Raw genomic sequence first — 12,760 nt, 5'->3', positions numbered from 1 at the left:
TGTAATGACTTTATTTCTATTTTATTTTCATGCAGGCTACTACTAATGAAGATTTGCCTGCTGCTGATACTCCTCCATGTGATGATTTGGAGACTGAGAATACTGTTATGGATGTACGTCAGGATGACAAGGACAATTTTGTGGATGCCATGGATGATCTCTCGTCTGGCAAGGACGGTGCTGAAACTTTTGATGAGCAGGAAGCTCCTGATGGTGTTAAGTCTCCTCATACTGGTGAAGGTCTTAATACTGGTTCTGTCCATGCTCCTGCTACAGCTGATGTTACAATTGCTCCTGTTATTACTGAAGTTACCAAGAGTGATGTTGTCACTGCTACTCTTAATGCTGAAGCAGATACTTATAAAGTTGACGCGCCCCCTTCTGCTGTTGCTCCTGACCGAGAGCCTTCACCATTGGTTTCGCAACTTGTGCCAGCAAGTACTTTATTTGCTGCTGCCCCTTCTAGGCAGGAGGAGAATGCTGCTGAACAAACTGAGGAGCCAGCTCCGACATCTCAAGATTTAGGCAAGACCTCGTAAAGTTCATGCTTTGGTAGTTTGATTTTGCTTTTGTTTGTTGCTTTTGCGTGGTGTGCTTTGGAAGTGTTGGGGGTGTGGGAAATGTAAACTGCCTCGAACAAATTATCGTTAGATTATGTATGTTGTTGTTCTCGGACCTGGGTTGTAAAATAAAAATTCAGTTTCTTTTTCTATTAAGGTTGTGTTCTGGAAACATAGAAAAGAAGTGTGCAGATTTGCTTGTACTTCCTGTTTCACTTTCTGTTTTTTACCTCGACGTTACATGTTCTTTTCTGTTTAGCTTGCTTATACTTCCTTACATGTACATCCTTTTGCACGAAAAAGAGTGCAGCTTTGCAGCTATATAGTCATGAATTTTCTGCTCTTGTACTTTCCCTGGCAATTGTGTTTGTACTTCCCACAATTTAGGTAGTTGAGTACACTTAGTTCTATTTTTTTCAGCATGTACTTCTTTGCACATGGACCTGCACTTCTTTGCTGTGTGTAGTCCTGTACTTCTGTAGTCTGTGTACTTCAACCTGTATTTTTTTATAATCTTTTGAATCATATCATTTTATGTTTATTCTTTTTAAGGTCGTGATGTTTTAATTTCTTTTGTTTCTGCAGCCTCTCAGTACCGCAATTATTCTGCAAAACTTCGAGAAAGTATTGACAAGTTTTTCTATACTGTTACAAAAGTAAAAAGCAGTGATGAATTAGCGTAAGTTGCTATTATTTTTTTATGCAACAATTCTTATGGCAACTCTTTCTCATATTGACATTTTTTAATTAAATATTATTTTATTATTTTTTTTCAGGAAAAAGGTGATGTTTCAGAATAAATTTTGTGAAGTTACTGTTAAGGATGTGTCAGAATCCTTTAACCTGCGTGGGATGCTATCAAGTCCTGTAGCTGAAGCTGGTATTCACCTAATGAGGGAGAAATACAAGGGTTCCACCAAGCTTATTATTCCTTTATGGGTTTGCGTAAGTTGCAGACATTTATGAATGTAGTTTTGTTACTTACTTATCTTTTTTTCCCTGGTATTTGAAGTTTGTTACTTACATTTTCAGCGTAAGATATGGAATGGATGCTTTGACAAAAATGTGAGGTCTTGGTTTACTCAAACTGGACTTGAGCGTATGGACAGGCATGATATTGTGAGTAAAACGTTAAACTTGTTTGTATAAATTTTTCTGCCCTCTATATATACAAATTTTACTGCCTGATGCCTTTGTTATATATTAATTGTCCATTTTTACAGGTTGTTTTTCCAACTTTTGATCCTCCAAAAGCGAGAGATGAGGTTGGACATTATGCTGTGGTTACGCTGAATACGAGGGATAGATCTTTCCGAGTATATTGATTCTTTGTATACATGCAAAGATCCTACTTGGATGGTTCATGTTCAACAAGATGACGAAGAATATAAAGCAGACTTTGGGCGGATGCTTCCCATGACATGCAAGACCCTCTTAGTCCACTTACTATTGATGATTTGAAGACGAGTACATGTGTACACCGCGACGGGACAATGGGTGAGACATGTGTTATTTTAATCTATATTTTTTGTACATCATTTATCTGTCCTTTTTTTCATGTTTTGTTCTTTTCTTGTCATGACGTATCTTTGTTTTTTCGCAGTCGGGACTGTGGTTTCTTTATGTTACATACTGTTGGGTCTTGGAATGGTAGGTCGCTTACAGAATTTACATGCAAGGACATTCCTAACATAAAGAAAACCATGCTTTTTAGCTGGTCGACGTGTGGAATTTTTGATGTGGATCTCGTGGGTTTGTTTGGGTATCATCAGGTTAGTACCTTTTTTTTTGCAAATCATGTTCTTCACCTATTGTTTTCTTTTTTCATGGAGAGTTCCTGCATGTACTTCCCTTTTTTACCTTCTGTACTTCTAATATGTGTCTATTGTACTTCTTGTTTAATCTTCTTGTACTTCCCTTTTTTTCAGTATTTTCCTGTACTTCCTATATTTTTAATAAGTGTCCGATACATATTTTTAAAAGTTTACAACTGACATTTGTTGCAGGTGAATCTCTTGATCTTGATGAAGAGAATTTACGTCTTTTCGATACCCGGACTCGGACCTTCGTCCACTGAAGGCGATGTCGTTAACATCGATCGTCAAGATGATGATTACGTGAAGAGAATTGACAACAAATCCCTTGATTCTCTGAAGAATAAGCTTGCTGATGTTCTTGGGAAGGCTACTGTTATTGAAAAGATAGTTGTGGATGCTGAAGTTATATCCTCTGATGATGACTTTGTTACGCCAAAGACTAGGTCTGGAAAGGTACTTACTCCTGTTAAGAAGAGAAAGGATACTTCGATCGACTAGGCTGATATCACGACTACAAAGAGGGCTCCAAGAAGACCCAAGAAGTGGAGTGGACCTGTAGAGATTTTAAAGCCTGGTGAGTTCAATCACCTTAAAAATGCAAGGCTGCTTAAGGACTTCATGCTGAGCAAGTATGGAGTCGAAAAATATGGAAGGTATGATGTCTTTTTATGATCCTTCTGTCCACATGTTTTTTCCTGAACTTCTCTTTTTCTTTTTGGACCTGTTTTTTTCCCTCTGTAATGATTTTGTTTTTTGTGTCTATACAGCATCAATTACTGTAGATTTGTCCATGGGAAGGACACGTTTGGTGATTATATTGAATCATTATTTACCGGCAAAGAATTGGCTAAGGCCTTTGGAGATCTTGGGGAGTTAGAGGGTGAAATGATGAGCTATATTATCTGCCAGTGGAAGGAAGATCCCACCCGAATCATGTCTTTGCTTCGGAACGCGTGTCCTATTGTCTCCCTACTTTCTTACGGTGAATAATATAGCTTCTCTTTTTTTTATAAGCTAGTTGTTATGTGTTGAATAGTCATAACATCTTAAACTTTTATCTTTTTGTGTAGTATTTGCTAGAAATGGACGGCATGACTGTGAGCAACAACTTTGATGTTGTAAGGGCTGTGCAGAGTTTCCATGATTATTTGAAACCAGGAGAGAATCTCTTGACTGCAAATCTGGTAATACATTCAATAAAACTTTGATGCCCTAACCTGCTCGCACTTCGCTGAGTTTAACTATGTACTTCCTTTTAATTTGTATTTTTTTCACTGTGCACATGTTTACTTTATTTTTTATTTACTCTTTCATAACAGATCATCATGCCCTACTTTAAGACGATGCCTGGTTCACAACAGAAGCATCATGTCTTGTATGTCATGACCAAGTATCGCGCAACCTTTGATGTTCTCGATTCGTTTGATTGGAGTAGCCACAAAGATCTTTCTCGGAGTTCGTTCCATTCGCGAGATGTCAAGGAGATTGTATGTTCCAATAATTTTCTCGCTTATTTTCTTACGGCTTATTTTTAGGTTAAATATTCTTGTGCTTAATGTCATTCCTTTTTCATTTCAATGTTAAAACGAGGCTCGAAGGTTGACCTTAGTCATGGAAGGAGTTTATGGCAAACAACGAGTATGCCAAAAGTGGTCATCCCAATTGGACCAATGTTTCAAAGAAGCCGAACTACCGGAAGTCCCCAAGCGGGGTTTCAACCAGTGTGGCTACTACTGTATGAAGTTTGCATCTTCCTTTGACGGTGATCAAGTCGTTCTGGACATTGCAAATGATGATGTATGTTTATCTTCATAGATGAAGTAATTTTTTCTTATATTTTCTGTAGTTTCTTTTTCATAATTATTTGCTTTTCTGTTTATTTGTTGCAGCCTCGCGTTGATGATTGGAAGGCAGAGTACTTGTACTCAACTGTGTTTCATGTCAACAACATGATTCCTCTACATGATCTGCCAGGGGAAATTCAATCCCTTTCTCCACATTCTGTGTTGTCTACCCAAGGAGAAGAGCTTATTATGATGCTTAGCCAGATGTCATTGGAACATATTTTTCATATTCGTATATAATTTGAATTTTATATTCATATTTGTAATTTAATATAGTTTGACCTATTGGAACATCCGTCTTTTTCATGTTGTACTGGAACATCAGTGTACTTCATACTAATCAATCATGTACTTGGTACTGAGTAAGCTTGTACTTTTTGATTGATGTTATCCTGTACTTCTTGCAATATATCTTTTTCTTCTTCTTGCAATATTTTTTTTTCTGTAGTTGAAGATTCGAAGCTAGTACTTTTGTATTTTTTCCAGTTGTACTTCTTTTTGTTTTTACTCCTGTACTTCCTGGTCATCGTCCAGTTGTACTTCTTTTGTTTTTACTCTTGTACTTCCTTGTTTTTACTCCTGTACTTCCTGGTCATCGTCCAGTTGTACTTCTTTTGTTTTTACTCCTGTACTTCCTGGTCATCGTCCAGTTGTACTTCTTTTGTTTTTACTCCTGTACTTCCTGGTCATCGTCCAGTTGTACTTACTTGTATTCTGCAGATCCATCTATGATATATATACATTTCTTTCTTTGTTTTAGTCCAATTTAAGCTTGTACTTACTTTGTACATTGAGTTCTGTACTTCCTATCTTGTGTGATTTGTACTTCTTTTTTTGTTGGTCTTGTTTTGTTGAGGCTGTACTTATTAAACTGACAGGCCAGTTAACGGCGCAGTCGTGCTTTCTGGCCCAGTAAGCATGCCGGTACGTGTATAGTTTTTTTGCGGGGTGGGACTTGTACTTCCTTGCGCTTCTATCTTGTACTTTCTTGTGCTTCTATTTTCGGTACTTCCTTGTAGTTCATTCCTGAACTTCCCTTTTGATTTGTAACCTGTAAGATAAATTAGTTGTGTATTCATATATCAATTTTTCCGTGTTGTACTGCCATTCGATGTCAGCTTGTACTTTCTTTTTATAATTCATGCTAGAACTTGATGTCTCGGGCCTACCCAGTTCTTTAATTTTTGTTGTATATTTTTGTAATTTTTAACAGATTATGTACTTCCTATTTCAATAACCTCGTACGTCTTATTAATATATATCGTACTTCCTTATTTTTTTATCTCACTGTTTTGGTGATGTTGCTGATGTACAGACTTTTGATGGTAGTAAACAAATTACTGAATGGAGTAAACCAAGATCATTTTTTCCATTTTACAGATGATTACTGAATGGGAAGTAAACTTAATTACAATATTGTAACTTATTTTCTTTTTTTTATACTAACTTATTTCTGGTGCTCCTTCTTAGTGTTGGTGGCGTTGGTTCATTTCCTTCATCCTCGTCTTCCGCTTTGTCATCTTCTTCTATGTCCTCGTTTTCCTCAGCCTCATCTTCCTCTCCATCTCCCTCCCCCTCTCCCTCGCCATCCTCTTCTTCTTCTTCTTCTTCTTCTTCTTCTTCTTCTTCTTCTTCTTCTTCTTCTTCTTCTTCTTCTTCTTCTTCTTCTTCTTCTTCTTCTTCCTCTCCCTCTCCCTCGTCATTCTCTTCTTCTTCATCTTGTTCCTCTTCCTCTTCCTTGTCCTCTTATTCTTCGTCTTCTTCCTCCTTCTGCTTTGGTTTTCTTCTTGTTAGCACTTTCTTCTTCGATTTTCCTTTTAGCTTCAAGCCATTTGTCACAGGGCAAGTAAGAGAGTTGTGGCCTGTTCCATATTTTTTACATCCTGAACACATTTTTCTTCTTGGAGCTTTTATTTTACTTATAGCAAGTTGTTTCTTTACTCTAGGATCTGTTGGACAAGATCTAGAGTTGTGTCCCGCTTTCATCTTGCATATACTGCACGTGTTCTTCCCTTCCCTCTTCACAGTCTTCTGCACCTTCTTCTTCATAGCTCCTGGAGGTTTAGAGCCACCAGGTTCCTTATTCCTGCTTCCTTTAGTTTTGGACTTAGGTGGTGGTAGTATAACCCTCTGCGGCATACTGTTACCATCGTTGTCAGGCTGATTTTCTTGCTGGTTAGGACAATCGGGATATGTCCGTTGGGGTTCGTCCAAAAGTGAGTTTCTTCGAGCTCAAACTCATCAATATCTGAGCACTCGGCCTGAACCATCTTCATCATTATCTCGGTGTTGACGAACCCATTGCATCAAGTTCGTCATACGAGTGCTCGCAGACCAACTTTTGCTCTTGCCCGCTGTTCTTCGAGCATGTAGCTTTCCGAACAACTTTCATAGCCAGTCGTAGTACTTCATTCTGCTGAGTACAGATACGAGGTTCCATCAGAAGCTTGTGTCTTGTAATCTCTCCTATCAAAAGTTCCTCTATGTCGCGCTCCATTAGTGTACCTCCTTAGTATGTAACTGACTGGAACGCTATCAACCCTCAGGTGGTCCAGCGGGCATAAAATATGTAGGCAGAACAGCCCTGTTGTGATAAAATGAAGTTTCAATCCATCAGAAACTGTAAGAAGTGTAAGGATGGGTGAAACAGAAGTTTAAGTCACAAGGTAACAGAAGTACAAGTTTTTTTTTGTTTTTTTTATAATGTTGTACTTGTGTGTTCCCATAGCAGACACTCGCACCTGTATTCGCCTCTAATAGGATCTGCAAGTACTCTGAACTGATGGTTTGACCAAGAAAAGTCGGTCATTGGTTGGTGATAGGTCACAAGATAATTGTACTCATCAAGTTCAGGGTAGTCTGGGTTTGGTTTGATGCGGAAGAGTGTGCTTTTCTTCAGCAGAGCCTGGTACTCTTTGAACACAGTCTTCGTATAAAGTTGCTGGAATTGATGCTCAAATCCATAATGGGTTCTCGTATTTGTGCTTGACTGTAAAGAGGACACAACACATTTTTGTTTTATCTTTTTATGAAGAAAAGATGACAAGAATGCTAACATGAAGCACAAGATGTGGAGTAAATGTTTTTTAAGTTAAGTACCTGTATTGCATATGTCTTTAAATTCTCTGCCTGCCTCCTTTGGAATATTAGCTTGGTAACTTGTTCTGCAAAACGGTTCAGACTGAGCTTCTCATTTAACAGACCACGCTTTAGGGATGCATTCATGCTTTCTGAGCGCTGAGTAGATGTCATTGTTGCGTAGAAGACGTTCTTGAAATAGGCTGAGATCCACTCCTCTCTGATTTCCCAGAGCTGCAACATCATGGGATCATCGTGCAGATTGTATTTGTCAAGTAGATTTCGCCAAGCTTGTTCAAATTCTGTAGGCATGAGTGGCCAATTCAGGATTGCTGTAAACTCAGCCTTGAAGGTCAAATACTTCTTGTACAGACTCGACAAGTGTAGGTGGAATTTTTTCATCATATGCCATCGGCATAGTTTATGCGAGTGTTTTAAAGAAAACACGAGGGATTGCTTGCTGCCATAGAAGGGCATTGGTCACGTAAATAAAAAGAAGGTGTCTACAAATCAATACACAAGTGAAGCGAGTAAATTGAATTTCGGTTCGGATGTATATTTTTTTACTATGTCATATGTTCTCACGGAAATATGCAAAAGTATGTGCGTAAACGAGACTCGTTAAAATTATTGTGGGTTGCTTCCCATTCATGCACCTTAAGAACGTTCGAACGAGCCAATAAAATGAGTCTTCACTTTCATCCCCGACTAGAGCACAAGCAAAAATAGAGGATTCGTAGGTGGTGGTTTACTCCAACAAAGACACCGAGGGGCATGTGGTGTCTGTTTGTTTTGTATGTTGTATCAAATGTTATGCAATCCCCAAAATCCTCGTATGATCCCCTACAACTTGCAGGAGCCCAAAAGATATTCTTTATACGGTTTTCATCATCAAGTTGAAAATCGAAGAAAAACTCTTTGTTGCAAGCTTTCATCTCTCCAAAGTAAGACAGAAGCTTATTAATATCGTCCCTAATATCCTCTTGGGAATTTATTGCCTTCCTGCAATTATATCGAAGGAAAGTACAGATTGCTTTAGCAGGAAGTACAACCGTACTACATTCAAAAGTACATGGAAAGATAGACATGCAGTGTACAGAGTTATCATAAAGGGAAGTTGAGGTTCACAAACAACTTCATTTCTAAGTTGAAAAGAGCAAAAAGGGGTAGAGTGTTGCTTTTAACGGTTTAGTAAGTCGCGCCCATGAAATGTTAAGTACTGCGCGCCTCCCACCGATGAATATATGATCGACAAAATTATCCGATGAGATACATTCTCAAACTGCAGGAACTTTACAAATTCCAGCAAAGAAGGGTCGAAATTTTTATGAGAATGTAGGAAATTCATCATGCTGGGGCTTTGAATCATATGGTGGTTGTGTTCGAATTTTATATTCTCAATTACATAAGTATCATCTTCCTTCTTCTTTACTCTAATACCAGACGGGGCAACCACATCGACTAGTGGTTTTATCACGCATGTGATCGGTTTACACAACGGTGCTCTCGTAATGACCTTGGCGGTTGCGGTATAGGTATCGATTGGCACCATTGTGTCTGTCCAGCTTCGACTCCAAAACCAGCATGCCTTGCATATCTGTTGTAAAATATTTTGGCAGCCTCGAAATCTTTGAATACCATTTTTATTTTTGGTAATAGATAATCTGGAAGATCATTATCCTGCAAAAACAAAAAACAATAGTATATTAGGCATTTTCAATGAGAAGTACAAGTATGAAAAAAAAGAAAGTACAAGTATAATGTAGCAACAAGTACAAGTTTGATACAGCAAGATGTTCAGAAACTAAATTTCGTCAAATGTACTCACATGGCTGTAGCGACGTTGCTCCACTGGTGTATCTGCTTCTTCTTCAGGGAATATTGGGCAAGGCGGTGTCACCAATGATTTGTGTAACAATGGATCTGACGGGTCACGGCGAGGTAATCTAGACGATGAGGGTCGTACAGGTGCACGAGGAGGCAATCCGAGAGGACGAGGGTCGTACGAGTGCACGAGGAGGCAATCCGGAGGACGAGGGTCGTACGGGTGCATGAGGAGGCGGTCCGAGAGGATGAGGGATGTGCAGGTGCACGTGGAGGAGGAAATCCAGACGATGAGGGATGTACAGGTGCACGTGGAGGAGGAATTCCAGAGGATGAGGGACGTGCAGGTGCACGTGGAGGAGGAATTCCAGAGGATGAAGGTGCTGCTGGTTCCCTACTAGGCATTTTGTAGGCACTAGAATTATGCTGATTTGAATGCGCATATCCATTACATGGAATATGATCTGGAGGATGCGTAGCACCAACCTCGGCAACCTTTCTAGCAGGTCGTCTAGTTGATAGGACACGTGCAATATTCAGGATATGTGGTGGCACAGCAGGACCTGGATTGTAAGGAATTTGTGACGTTGTTCCTGTTTCAGCACTTACGTTCGTATCACAATTTGTTTCTGGACTATACATGTCTGAGTCCAATCCCGTTGTAAAAGGAGAGTAGCCAGTGACATAGAAGTTGCGTGGAATTTCAGGAGTCACCCACTGCAGAGGTTTTGGATCAAGCACAACTTCACTTCTTTTTTTCGCTTAGCCATTGAATCATCCTGCGATAGTAGAATATCAGAGATTTATTCGAATAAGTAATGGCAGTACACATATGACAATTATAATTTGGATCAAATAACAAGTTCAAGATAAAAAGAGAAGTACTAGTGTGGAGAAAGAGAAGTACAATATAACCAACATTAGCAGTACAAGATAACTAAATACAGCACTCAGGGATTACTAAGTTCAAGTAGCAAAAGGATTACTAAGTTCAAGTGCTAAGTTCAACTAGCAAAACAGAGAAGTACAGGACACGGCCATTACTAAGTTCAACTTGCTAAAGTTCAAGTGCTGAAACGAGAAGTACGAGTCACGGGCATTTACTAATTACAATTGCTGAAACGAGAAGTACGGGACAAATGGTTTACTAAGTTCAACTTGCTAATTTTCAAGTGCTGAAACAGAAGTACGGGACATATGGATTACTAAGTACAACTAGCAAAACAGAGAAGTACAGGACACAGCCATTACTAAGTTCAACTTGCTAAAGTTCAAGTGCTGAAACAGAGAAGTACAGGACATATGAATTACCAAGTACAACTAGCAAAACAGAGAAGTACAGGACACAGCCATTACTAAGTTCAAAGAGAGGTACTGGAGTTGTAGTAGAAGCAGAGAAGTACAATAAGCATACAGAATAAGTACAATTTCAATATTTGACAAGTATAAGGTCATCACTTTTTAGAATTACTACATGACAAGTTCGAGGTTTTAACATTGAGAAGTTCAAGATTATAGTCTCTAGCTGTACAACATTATCTCACCTCATTTTGCTCGGATGTACTTCGTTTCAAAGGAGTAACTGCTGCAGATATACATGTTTCCCTTATTTTATCTGAGAGCAAAGTAGATTTGGGAGCAAATCGAGGTGAAGATCTTGTAGGAACGACATCTTCAACTTTTTTCCGTCGATTCTGCATCTTCTTAGATTTTGGAGGATCCATTTGGTTGGATTTCTTGAATTCAGACAATTTATTTAGAAAAATCCAAGATTTCAACTATGATTTTGGCACTGCAGCATTTGTAGAGAAGGATCCCAGAGCTGAAGAATTTGCAGAGATCCCTCAAGAGACTCGCCGGAGAAGAGGGGTCGCGCCAGAGATGAATTCGGCCGGGATCTAGAGCCGGAGAAGAATTTGGCTCGCCGGAGAAGAAGATGCCGTGTGCTCGGTCGCCGCGCGAGATCGGTCGCCGCGCGAGATCGGTCGCCGGTCGTCGCGCCGCGCGAGCTCGGTCGCTCCGCGACGGTGCCGGAGGCGGGGGGCGGGCGCGGGGTGGAGGCGGACGCGGGGTGGCGGCGGTTGCGAGGTGGCGGCGGGGACGGGGGTGGAAGCGGGGCGGGATCGAGGCAGGTGGAGTTTGGTCGGGGGGGGGGGGTCTCGGTCGGAGCGGGCCGTTCGGCCAAAATCCTTATATAGGGGCCGGAGATGCTCAGAATATTATTCTGAGCACCAGTTTCAGAATAGTGCTTCCCTATATATATATATATATATATATATATATATCGTTGGTGGCCAAAAACACACACATATATACGCATGCACTTTATGTGCAAAAGGCGCGGGTGCCTCTAATAATGTGTGTGCGCACTCGATCGATGATCCCTAAACTTTAAACCCTAAAACCCTAATCCCTAAACCCTAAACACCCTAAACACCCTAGACCCTAAACCCTAACCCTAACCCATAGTTAAAACACATAACCCCTAGACCCTAAACACTAAACCCTAAACCCTAAACCATAACCCCTAGCTAACCCTTACCCTAACAACCCTAACCCTAATGACCCTAGACCCTAGACCCTAAACCCTAATCCCTAAACCCTAACCCTAATCCCTAAACCCTAAACCCTATAAACCCTAAACCCTAGCTCTAGCTATATGTATAGGCCCCAAACGACACTTAATTGCACATCACGCAGGCCAGGGGGCCTCGCGGTTCTCTAAATTAAACCATATATATATATATATATAACTAACCCGTCCTAGCTAATCAAACCTGACTACTTAATTAAAACACATAACCCTCACCCGATCTAATAAAAACCTGCTCTATATATATAGCTAGCTAGCAAACCCTAGATTAACCCCAATTAATATATATGGCCTATATCGATCATGTATGATCGAACATCCCTGAGATTCATTAATTAATTATATAATTAGCGCTGATAAATTAATTAACTTGAATACTGACAAGTTCTCGAATGAAAACACACACTTTAATTAAGTTGCCTCACAATATATATATATATAATTAGTGTGCATGCATGCATGGCCTACCATGCATGCATGTATATATATATATATATGAACATTCTTGGCGATTTCAATAATCTCTCTCTATCTCTCTCTTTATCGATTGGTGGCCAGCAACGACACACATTATGCTTGCACTTTATGCGCAAAGGCGGGTGCCTCTAATAGTGCATGTCTGTGCACACTCGATCAATCTAGCTAGAGTTTTTATTAATTGTGTAGCATGATACGTCTCAAACGTATCTATAATTTCTTATGTTCCATGCTACTTTTATGATGATACTCACATGTTTTATACACATTATATGTCGTTATTATGCATTTTCCGGCACTAACCTATTGACGAGATGCCGAAGAGCCAGTTGTTGTTTTCTGCTGTTTTTGGTTTCAGAAATCCTAGTAAGGAAATATTCTCGGAATTGGACGAAATCAACGCCTAGGGGCCTATTTTTCCACGAAGCTTCCAGAAGACCGAAGAGGAAACGAAGTGGGGCCACGAGGCGACCACACAACAGGGCGGCGCGGCCCAGGTGCTGGCCGCGCGGCCCTAGCATGTGGGCCCCTCGTGACGCCCCCTGACCTACCCTTCCGCCTACTTAA

The sequence above is a fragment of the Lolium rigidum genome, chromosome 6 (genome assembly GCF_022539505.1).
Source record: "Lolium rigidum isolate FL_2022 chromosome 6, APGP_CSIRO_Lrig_0.1, whole genome shotgun sequence".
NCBI lineage: Eukaryota > Viridiplantae > Streptophyta > Magnoliopsida > Poales > Poaceae > Lolium > Lolium rigidum.
Note: the sequence above shows the minus strand (reverse complement) of the source record.